Source organism: Schistocerca gregaria, chromosome 7, assembly GCF_023897955.1.
Source record: "Schistocerca gregaria isolate iqSchGreg1 chromosome 7, iqSchGreg1.2, whole genome shotgun sequence".
Taxonomy (NCBI): domain Eukaryota; kingdom Metazoa; phylum Arthropoda; class Insecta; order Orthoptera; family Acrididae; genus Schistocerca; species Schistocerca gregaria.
This window is the reverse complement of record NC_064926.1, coordinates 254810127-254822271: the sequence shown is the minus strand read 5'-3', so window position 1 is coordinate 254822271 and position 12145 is coordinate 254810127.

The following is a 12145-nucleotide window of genomic DNA, read 5'->3' as shown; positions in this document are numbered from 1 at the left end:
GACAACTGACCTGCCCACTGGGCTATTGCTTATTGAAGCATCTATAGCCTTAGAGAATTTAAAGCGTACTTCTTCGTTCCTTAGTGCTGCCGTATCCCACTTCTTTTAGTGCTGATTCTTCCTGTCTCTTAAACATCGGCTTACTCTTCATCACTATTAAATTGTAATCTGAATCTGCATCTGATCCTGGATACGCCTTACAATACAGTATCCAATTTCGGTAACTCTGCCTGAACATGATGTAATCTAAATGTAACCTTCCCGTATCTCCCTATCGTTTCCAAGTATACCTCCTCCTCTCGTGATTTTTTAACAGAGTGTTCACTATTTATTGCTGAACTGCATTGTCTTTTTCCCCTCTCATCCATAACACCAAGTCCATATTGTCAGGTGACCCTTACCTCTACTCCTTCCCGTACAATCATATTCCAGTCCCCCATAACTATTAGATTTTCATCTCCCTTTACCAATCGAAATACCTATTCAGTATCCTCGTTAACTAATCAATATCCTCATGCCTATCCCTTCATCTTCAGCTTGCGACGTCGGAATGTATACGTGAACTATTGTAGTTAGTGTTGGTTTACTGTCGATTCTGATGAGAACAACACTACCACAGAGCTATTCACGGTAACACAGCTTCTATCGTATCTTCCTATTGATAACGAATCCTACTCCCGTTACAACATCCTCTGCTCGGGTTGATATTATCATGTACTCATCTAACCAGAAATTTTTCTCTTGTTTCCATTTCACTTCACTGACCCGTACTATATCAAGATTGAGTCTTTCCACTTCCATTTTCAGATTTTCTAGATTCTCTACCACGTTCAGACTTCTAACAATTTCAACTTTCGTTAGTTTTTCAATCTTTTTCTCATGGTCACCTCTCCCTTGGCAGTCCCCACACGGAATTCGAAAGGGGGACCGTTCCGAAATCTTTTACCAAAGGAGAGATCATCATAACATTTTTTTCAATAACAGGCCACGTGTCCTGTGAATGCACATTACATTGGAGGCGTCTGTAATGCAGCGGGTTCCATTGCCTTCTGCATCCTCATGCCGTTGATCTTTGCAGATTCCACCTTTAGAAACAGTTTCCCACCCGAAGCGCAAGAGAGTGTCCTGAACTTCTGTCCGTTCCTCCACCATCTTTGACAAGGCCATTGGCAGAATGAAGGTGACTTCTTTTGCCAGAAGTCCTCGGCCGCCAAAGTGGATGATTATTATTCAAAACTTGCTGGCGAGTTTCAAACCAGGGACAAAAAATTAATCATGGTAACAGAACAATAAATAAAAAGAGAAATGAAACAAACTGAGAACATACGGGCGAACCTCTACCAAGCACTCATCATAACTATCAACAATTTTTTATTTTCTTTTATTAATTTTTTACTCAGTTTTTATATTTTTAAATTTTTTCATTCTGTATCTTTTAATTCTTTTTTCTAGTTTTTATGTGGAACCTAAAAGCAGAAGAACAACGAAATCAAATTAGATTCTAAATCTCAAACTAAGCCCTCCGTCTAGCGAAAAATTCCAATCTGATTGCAAGTATTGTAGACGTTCAGGTGTATATACACATCTACACACATTTTACAATAGACCTGGAGCGATTCTTAGACAAAAAAAATGAGTAGGGATACAGGGAGAGACCAAGCCATCTACCATCAGGAAAATGAAATTAACCAACACATTCCCGACGAAAAACAAAATTCAACACATGGGCGAAGAGGTCTCGATATCGAGGCAATCGCAAGCATGTCCATTAGGGCGTGATCATATACTGCGTAAGGCCATGCGATCTTCCCCCTTGCCTTTTACAACACAATGAACGAAGTATCCCAGCAACCACATTACGGTATGGGCTTTCGACCGCGGAAAGAAGGAAGAATCTGGGAGCAGTATGATGTCCGTAGTGTACACAGACCCAGAAGGTTGAGTAAGGTAGGACAATTGTCTCCTAAGTCAAGACCCGTCTTCCATATGACCTCTGCAAGTAAAGCATATCTGTAATCGTACAACGACTAGATAAATCCGTGTCGGTAAGCCGAATACGGAAAAGACGCTCGTTTGTTGGAATCAAGTTATTTACTACCTTAAACCACGAGGACCCTAAGAGCATCGACAAAATCGGAAGACTGATACTCAGCCAAACTATTCTTTGCAGCGTTTTTCTTTCAATGAGGTTCGGGCAAGGGACTGATTCCCAACGACTCTTTAGGAATTTCATGGTGAGGACGGGCCTCCATAAAATTTCAGCCCCTAAACAGCTCACCGCAAGGCAGCTGAGGGTTTCAACTAATTATCATTTATTCTAGAGAATCTGCACAGACATCAGTGGTATCTGTTCTTTCGGGAAAATTTACTATTTTCATATATAGTTAAAAAGCTACCCGGCCATTGACCTTCGTCTGTGCGAATGTGCACAGGTTGCCCGAACTCTTACGGGAATCGTCACCTTAGTGAGCGCGAGTATTGAGTGAATGGGCAAATATTTGTTAGGGACATTACATATGTAGATTGTGGACAGTTGGGAATGTTGGTCTCACGGGAAGAGTGCAAGGGATAAGTCCCTGCAGTCGCGCTATTCATCTGTCTCCTCCGTGGCGCAAATGGATAGAGCGTCTACCATATAAGCAGGAGATCCCGGGTTCGAGTCCAGGTTGGGGCACACATTTTCGGCTGTCCTCATCGAGGTATATCAACAACACCTTAACTATGAATTGCATTATCAGAGCCTAGAAAGGCACGGGCACAAGGGACGGACGTTACATCAGCGACCGAAACTGTGTCACGACACTCGACTGTAGGGGTAAGAATCGTACAACCTAGTAAGCAGGTTTGACGTTTTGGAACTGTCGTCTCCGTCAGAGCCAACACCCTACTAGTAACTGCTCTTTCCGAAGTCTTATAATCAAAGCCTATCCAGGGCATTTCGGGATCAATTTTTCCCATTTTTTTATGTGTGTGAAATCTTATGGGACTTAACTGCTAAGGTCATCAGTCTCTAAGCTTACACACTACTTAACCTAGATTATCCTAAGGACAAACACACACCCATGCCCGAAAGAGGTCTCGAACCTCCGCCGGGACCAGCCGCACAGTCCATGACTGCACCGCCTAAGATCGCTCGGCTAATCCCGCGCGGCTTTCCCATTTTGAACGACGGCGGTACTAGTCTGTATTACTCTGTAACACTCCATTCAAAAGGGACGTTAAGGTATCAACCAACAGCGGACCTCCTTGGGAAGTCCATCCAGACCCGGGGACTTTTGAGAAAGCGATCCCACAATAGGTTTGTAAACTTCCTCAGGTTGAAAGGCAATTAAGAGCGTTACATTACTTTGAGGTGTAACTGTCGTATCAAAAGTGCTGACTAGTCAGCCGTAAAAGGTTTCACAGGACTCATCGATGTTGTAAATGTCTACATAGTATTGGTATAAGACACACAATACAGCTCTTCGTGCCACTAAGGCATGTCCATCATTGGTCGTGAGAGAATGAATACAAGCGAGTCGGCGACTGGTCTGATGCCTACATCTACATCTGCATGATTACTCTGCAATTCACATTTATGTGCTTGGCAGAGGGTTCATCGAACCACAATCATACTATCTCTCTACCATTCCACTCCCGAACAGCGCGGGGGGAAAACGAACACTTAAACCTTTCTGTTCGAGCTCTGATTTCTCTTATTTTATTTTAATGATCATTCCTACCTATGTAGGTTGGCCTCAACAAAATATTTTCGCATTCGGAAGAGAAAGTTGGTGACTGAAATTTCGCCGCGACGAAAAACGTCTTTGCTTTAGTGACTTCCATCCCAACTCGCGTATCATATCTGCCGCACTCTCTCCCCTATTAGGTGATAATAAAAAACGAGCTGCCCTTTTTTGCACACGTTCGATGTCCTGGTAAGGATCCCACACCGCGCAGCAATATTCTAACAGAGGACGAACGAGTGTAGTGTAAGCTGTCTCTTTAGTGGACTTGTTACATCTTCTAAGTGTCCTGCCACTGAAACACAACCTTTGGCTCGCCTTCCCCACAATATTAGCAATGTGGTCTTTCCAACTGAAGTTGTTCGTAATTTTAACACCCAGGTATTTAGTTGAATTGACAGCCTTGAGAATTGTACAATTTATCTAGTAATCGAATTCCAACGGATTTCTTTTGGAACTCATGTGGATCACCTCACATTTTTTGTTATTTAGCGTCAACTGCCACCTGCCACACCATACAGCGGTCTTTTCTAAATCGCTTTGCAACTGATATTGGTCTTCGGATTACCTTACTAGACGGTAAATTACAGCATCATCTGCGAACAACCTAAGAGAACTGCTTAGATTGTCACTCAGGTCATTTATATCGATCAGAAACAGCAGATGTCCCAGGACGCTTCCCCGGGGAACACCTTATATCACTTCAGTTTCACTCGATGATTTGCCGTCTATTAGTATGAACTGCGACCTTCCCGACAGGAAATCACGAATCCAGTCGCACAACTGAGACGATACCCCTTAGGCCCGCAGCTTGATTAGAAGTCGCTTGTGAGGAACGGTGTCAAAAGCTTTCCGGAAATCTAGAAATACGGAATCAACTTGAGATCCTCTGTCGATAGCGGCCATTACTTCGTGCGAATAAAGAGCTAGCTGCGTCGCACAGGAACGATGTTTTCTGAAACCATGCTGATTACGTATCAATAGATAGTTCCCTTCGAGGTGATTCATAATGTGTGAATACAGTATAGTCTCCAAAACCCTAAGCAAATAATGTAATGAAGTCGGTTCTTCCGCTACCAACGAAAGTGGTTTGGATCACATTTTCAAACCTTTCATTTGTATGCTCTTCAAGGTCAGTACTTTTGCCAACACCCGCAATCCGCAGAAGGGCGTGAGCCGCAGCATCATACATTTCATGCAGGATGGAATAGTTATAGTCGTACGTTCTCCGATAGTCTCGAGCTTTTGCAGTACAGAAAAGTATCAAGGTTTGCCTGAGCTTCGGTTTTGCCAACTTTATCCACCAGTCAATGATGTAAGAGTACTTCCCAGTGGACCGTAGAGTACGCTCCCACATGGCTCGCATCACGTAATCGAGAGAGGAGTCAGCTAGGTGCACGACGTTTAACATCCATGGAGGGCGAAACAATTTGGGTGGTTGCCGTCCAATACTGCGATGCGCGAAGGAAGCTAAGATGACTTCAGCATTAAGAATACTATCCTGCAGGAAGTTTTTAAGTGAAAATTATGTAATCTGCCACTAGAAGTGGCAGTAAAGTGTGTAAATTTAAATAACGTCGTGTAATTACATAATCAAAAGTCTTTCAGGCGTAAGAAACGAACCAATTCATGTAATTCACGAGAGAGATTAAAATTTGGAGATTGACCTGCAGGTCGTAACACATAGTTAAAATCACCACCCAACATAATACCCGAAGGACTCTCACGCAACAGATGAACATTTCCCTTTTTATAAAAAACCGGGACCAGTGCCAGACGGGGCGTATAAAAGAAACAAGGTAAGATTTAAAAGGTGACAACCTGTGCCCCCTGCTGGAATCCAAAATTTCCATCTTAGCAATAGGAATGTCTCCGCGAAAGAACAAAGCGGTCCCCGTAGAATTTTCGGGTGCTACATTAAAGATAATGAGAAAACCAGGTACACACCTCAGGTAAGAATACCAAGTCTGCACATGAATCATAAATGAACTGATGCAGTAAAGCCAATCGCAATTCTGATTCTACACGATGAACATTTTAGGAAAGAAACTTGTAGGCTTGGATCATTGTCCACAGCTATACAGGGATGTACGGAACGTTCTGAGCAGAATTAGATAGACCCTGAGCGTCAAGGTCCATTGCAGAATCTACAGATGAATCCGACATCGGGGGACCAGAATCCCGCTCATCGCAACCTTTTTTCTTAGATTTCTTACGTGCCACCCCACGGCCAGGTTGTATACGCTGTTTCTGTCGGCTACGTGGCATGGTGGCCTCTGCGTATAGAGTTGTGAAAAGGGTCATAGCCACAGCCTTTTGTGCCTCAGAACAAGGGTCACGTAATGCAAGCCCAGTCACTGAGACGAAAGTAGTCTGTTGAACCACTACTGCAACAGATGATACTTTGTCGCTAATTTTATTCTCCTCTGGAGTTGCTGTGATCGGTAAATTCAGGAAACGAAGAGAACACTGTCGCGTCTCAGTCTGTAATGGGGAACACAAAGACGTTGGGGCAGGGGGACACTCACCGTACCAAGGACCGAAGGATCGTATAATCGAGACGAGCAGTGGACAAAATCGACGTGGAGGAGGTTGGAACAGAAGAAGGCACAACCAAATAATGACCTTCACCATCGTGAGCGCGAAGTCGCTTGTTTGTCACTGTTGTAGGTTCTGTCCAGTGGGCAACGGCGTATTGATCCTCTCGCGGAGGTAAAGGCCTAAATTCATTTACACAATTATCAGAATTGGCAATTCGCCCATTATTATTCGAAGAAGTGGCAGGTCCGACTTCGGGAGTGGAAGGAACAAGATCAGCAACCGTTAATTTGCTACACTGCACTAATGATGTCTTTAAAACACACATCAAAAAAAGTTTTGCATCGCCTCGGTTCTGAGGGTTCCGGAACCTATGCAGATAATTGGAATGGAGATCAAATTAAACATCATTTCCGCCCTCTTTATTGCTCATGAAAACCAAACATTGCATGTTGTACCACCATACAGCAAGACCTTCAGAGGTGGTGGTCCAGATTCCTGTACACACAGGTACCTCTAATAGCCAGTAGCACGTCCTCTTGCATTGATGCAAGCCAGAATTCATCGTGGCATACCAGCCACAAGTTTATCAAGGTACTGTTGGTCCAGATTGTCCCACTCCTCAACGGCGATTCGACGTAGATCCCTCAGAGTGGTTAGTTCGTCATGTCGTCCATAAACAGCCCTTTTCAATCCATCCCATGCATGTTCGATAGGGTTCATGTCTGGAGAACATGCTAGCCACTCTAGTTGAGCGATGTCGTTGTCCTGAAGGAAGTCATTCATAAGATGTGCACAATGGGGGTGCGAATTGTCGTCCACGAAGACGAATGTCTCGCCAATATTCTACCTATGTGGTAGCACTATCGGTCGGAGGATGGTATTCACGTATCGTACAGCCATTACGGCGCCTTCCATGAGCACCAGATGCGTACATTGGCCCCACATATTATCGTTCCTAAATAGCAGGGAACCTCCACCTTGCTGCATTCGCTGGACAATATGTCTACGGCGTTCAGGCTGACTGTGTTGCATCCAAACACGTCTCCGACGACTGTCTGGTTGATGGTATATGCGACACTCACCGCTGAAGAGAACGTGATGCCAACCATGAGCAGTCTATTCGGCATGTTGTTGGGCTCATCTGTACCACGCTGCATAGTGTCGTGATTGCAAAGATGGACATCGCCATGGACGTCGGGAGTGAAGTTGCTCATCATGCAGCCCAATGCGCGCAGTTTGAGTCGTAACACGACGTTCTGTGACTTCACGAAAAGCACTATCAACATGGTGGCGTTGTTGTCAGGGTTCCTCCGAGGCATAATCCGTAGGTAGCGGTCATCCACTACAGTAGTAGCCATTCGGCGTCCTGAACGACAGTTCCCGTCTCTCTGTATATCCTCCAGTGTCCGAACAACATCGCTTTCAGTCACTCCGAGACGCCTGGACATTCCCTTCCTGGCACAAAGCAACAATGCGGACGCGATCGAACCGCAGTTTTGACAGTATAGGCATGGTTTAATTGCAGACAACACGAGCCGTGCACCTCCTTCCTGGTGGAATGAGTGGAACTGATCGGCTGTCGGACCCCCTCCGTCTAATAGGCGCTTCTCATGCATGGTTGTTTACATCTTTGGGCGGGTTTAGTGACATCTATGAACAGTTAAAGGGACTGTGTCTGTGATAAAATATCCACAGTCAACGTCTATCTTCAGGAGTTCTGGGACCCGGGAAGATGCAATTTTTTTTATGTGCGTACAAACACGCTCTGCGGGCAATTAGGCCGAACGTGTCCACTTTCATTACTTAGGAAGCAGGTTCCTTCTTGATCAATATACACGACACAAACGCGGTAACGACACACTTGTAAATGTGGTGCAGTACTGCGTTTGATATGCATTTCCACGGAACGGATTCCACTATATCACTATAATCTGTATTGCGTAGATTAGCGTTCTCGATGGCCTTTTTTCACGTTATCGTAAGGAGTCAATATGTTTTAGAACGTTCTGGTCTAGCTCCGGCGGGAGGTTAAACACACAAACATTGGTACATTCAATTTCAGCATCAGCGACTGACACCATACTAACGAAATTATTGTGATGCTTGAACGGAACTTGAGAGCCATGTCGCGACAGTAATCTTTCAACTTGAAGGGAATCGCTAAATTTCACGTAAAACATGTACTCGTCTGCGCCAAAATAAGCGGTGTGCACCTAATCAGATTTTACACGAATTATATCAACAAGCCAATCATGGATTTTATTTAGAGACCCGGGCTGCACGTGTTGCGTTGTTTTATCGAAAGTAAATCTCACAGAACCTTTTCGTGGGTTACACGTGGAAACCCCGGTAGCCAAAGCGGAGCGGACGACGCTGCAAGCGGACGAAAACAATACAGATAGTACGGTGGAGCGGAGGTGCTACGAGGCAATCGGCAGGCAGAACAACACTAACGATGAAAACTTCAGACAAGCTATGCTGCGACAGATGGGATGAATAGGAAACTTGGCGCTCGAAGCGGAACTACCACCCGGAACACAGGGTAATAGTAAAAATCTGCCCACTAACCACTGGTTCACTACTGTATTTAATTACGAATATCGATTTATGCATCATCACCAAATTTATCTGAAAAAAATACACAAAGTACCACAAATAATACATAGAGCATGATAGTAATTATTGATCACTAAAAAAACCTGCAAACATTTAAAAGTACGATGTTAAAATATACCAATTTTTGGGTGAACACGTTATTCACTTGTGTGGAGTCATCCATCTTATCTGTGTCTATCTCACCTATTACACAACGCGACACAATTCTTACGTCGGCTGCGCCGTTCAGAAAGACAAGGCCACCATGTGGCATTACTGTTGAACATAACACCTAAAATTTAAATACAGTTATTATAGTCCCATTATTGACGAAGACATAACCTACAGGTCGTGTATGATTACAAAACAGATATAATCATATTAAAAACTATAAAATAACAACTGGATTACACACAAAAACCGACCTCACTTTGTAGGGGAGGGAACTAGACAGTTGAGCACCAATAAAGGCGGATGCGACATGTCCGTGAGTTGGCACGAGGTATAAACTTATTGTAACTATGTTAACAATTGCCCAAGGAATCACAATTCGGGAACATAGTTTACGTGGCGAAACCTAAACTGTGGTCCAGGGGCTGTTTGAGAGAAAGTATCGGAAGGACACCCCAACAAGACTTGCCATTTGGAAGCGCGTATAAGATCTGTAGCAGATGAGAGACGAGCTGGGCGACCACCGGTCAGCCCACAATCTGTACAGCATGTGAGGGAAGCTATCGAAAGAAGTCCATCGGCATCTACCCGCTGGCTCAGTTACGAAGTATCAATGCCGCAATCCACAGTGTAGAAAGTGCTTCATCACACCCTTAAAAAGAGGGTATATCATATGCGGGTGCTTCACCAGCTAGGAGATAAGGTTCCTTGCGGCACTAGCAGCCATGTGTCACGATCGGATGGAGGCTGTAGCCGAGGAGGACCTGATGAGTTATGTTATGTTCAGCGACGAGGTGACGTTTCTCGGATCTGGGCAGAGGAACAATACATGAATTCATTGAGTGGCAAAGGGACTCTCCCTAATCAATGTGTGCCTTGGTCTCATGAAAGATAGGATATGGTCGTTTACGTTTGCTGAAACAACAATTACCGAAGCAGCCTACTTGGGCATGCTGCAGTTGTTCTTGGAGCCACAGTTGCAACAGGGTGGTATACTTGCCTCTGTCATGTATAAACAAGGTGGGGCACCACCCCACAATGTAAACATTGTCCGGGGCTACTTGTACGAGACCTTTCCTAGCAGGTGGATAGGAAGAGCTGCAGGTCGCATGTGGGCTGCTCGACCTCACTCCCCTGGACTTTCATCAAGAGTTTATGCTATTAGCTTGCCACATTTGAATGAACTGAAACGGCGAATACGAGAGGCATGCTTGCTAATCACCCCTCAAATGTTACAGCGCGTGTTCCATGAAACCACAAGGCGACGGGAAAAGTGTGTTGGCAATGAAGGTGGACGTGTTGAACAGTATTAGCTACTCTCTCTAAATATAATGTTTATTTTGTTGTAGCACATACGACAATTTCACGAGTGTACCGTGAATATCAGAAAACCGGTAAAAGATCAAATCTCCGACATTCGTACGGCCGGAAAAAGATCCAGCAAGAATGGGACCAATGACGACTGAAGAGAACCGTTCAACGTGGCAGAAGTGCAGCCCTTCTGCAGATTGCTGCGGATTTCAATTATGGGCCATCAACAAATGTCAGCGTGCGAACCATTGAATGAAACATCATCGATAACGGCTTTCGGAGCCGAAGGCCCACTAGGGTACCCTTGATGACTGCACAACACAAAGCTTTACGCCTCGCCTGGGCCCGTCAACACCGAAATTGGACTGTTGATGACTGGAAACATGTTGCCTGGTCGGACGAGTCTCGTTTGAAATTCTATCGAACGGATGGAAGTGTACGGATATCGAGACAACCCGTGAATCCATGGACCCTGCATGTCAGTAGTGGACTGTTCAGGCTGGTGGAGGCTCTGTAGTGGTGGGGTGTATGCAGCTTAAGTGACAAGAAACACCTAATATGTCTAGACACGTCTCTGGCAGGCGACACATACGTAAGCATCCTGCATCTGCTTCCATTCATGTCCATTGTGCATTCCGACGGACTTAGGCAATTCCAGCAGCACAGCAGCACAATGCGACACCCTACAAGTCCAGAATTGCTACAGTGTGGCTCCAGGAATACACTTCTGAGTTTAACACTTCCGCTGACCACCAAACTCCCCAGACATGAACATTATTGAGCACATCTTGGAAGCCTTGCAACATGCTGTTCAGAAGATATCTCCACCCCGTCGTACTCTTACAGATTTATGGACGGAGCCGCAGGATTCATGGTATCAATTCCCTCCAGCACTACTTTACACATTAGTCAAATCCATGCCGTTTCCTCTTGTGGCAATTCTGCGAGCTCGCTGCTACCGTACACGATATTTGGCAGGTGTGCTAGTTTCTTTGACTCTTCTGTGTCTATATTTGGTAACAAAGAAACCTTAAATTTTAGACTTGTAAAGAAATTGATAAATGACACAAATAAAGTAAAATCTAAAGACAGTAACGTATATCGGACAGTTTTAGAAACGTGACCACAATTTCACCTATAAGGAGTGACCCTGTAGAGTAAAGACCATTTGGATAAATAAATACACAGAAATAGTACCACGTAGGTTTCATTGGCAACATTGCATTAAGCGTAGAATGCCAACATTAAGGATGCAGGGTACTTTTCCGGTTCAATATTATAAAAATCAACACCTGTTTCTTTCAGGCACTGTTTATAACGCATATGTTTTACAGATTTTTTGTTGATATCAGATAATGCAGCACACCTTCTAAACAAATTAGAAGTATTTTGAATATTTTTGGATCAGCTTAGGGTTATTAAAAATACAAAGAAATTGATGCAATTTTTTTCCAAAATCTTCCTCAAATTTAGGTACCATTTAATCCAATGTTATACATTTGAAGGAGACCAAATTTTTAGCAGATATCCATGACAGGATGGCTGAGGTACCAGACCTATTTAATTCCACCTGTTATTTATATTACAAGAATAAAAAATATCACATCATAGATTTTAATTTTTACAATTTTTTACTGATAAAAATGTTATTTTTTCTATAATTTAGTTGGTGCTGCAATAAATTTTAGGTCTGCTACATAAATATGGACTATTGAAAGTTATAGAAAAAAATTAGAGCAATGCTTTATAAACTTTAGTAAAAAATTGTTCCTGAATTCTGAAAAATACAACTTGTGCGATAT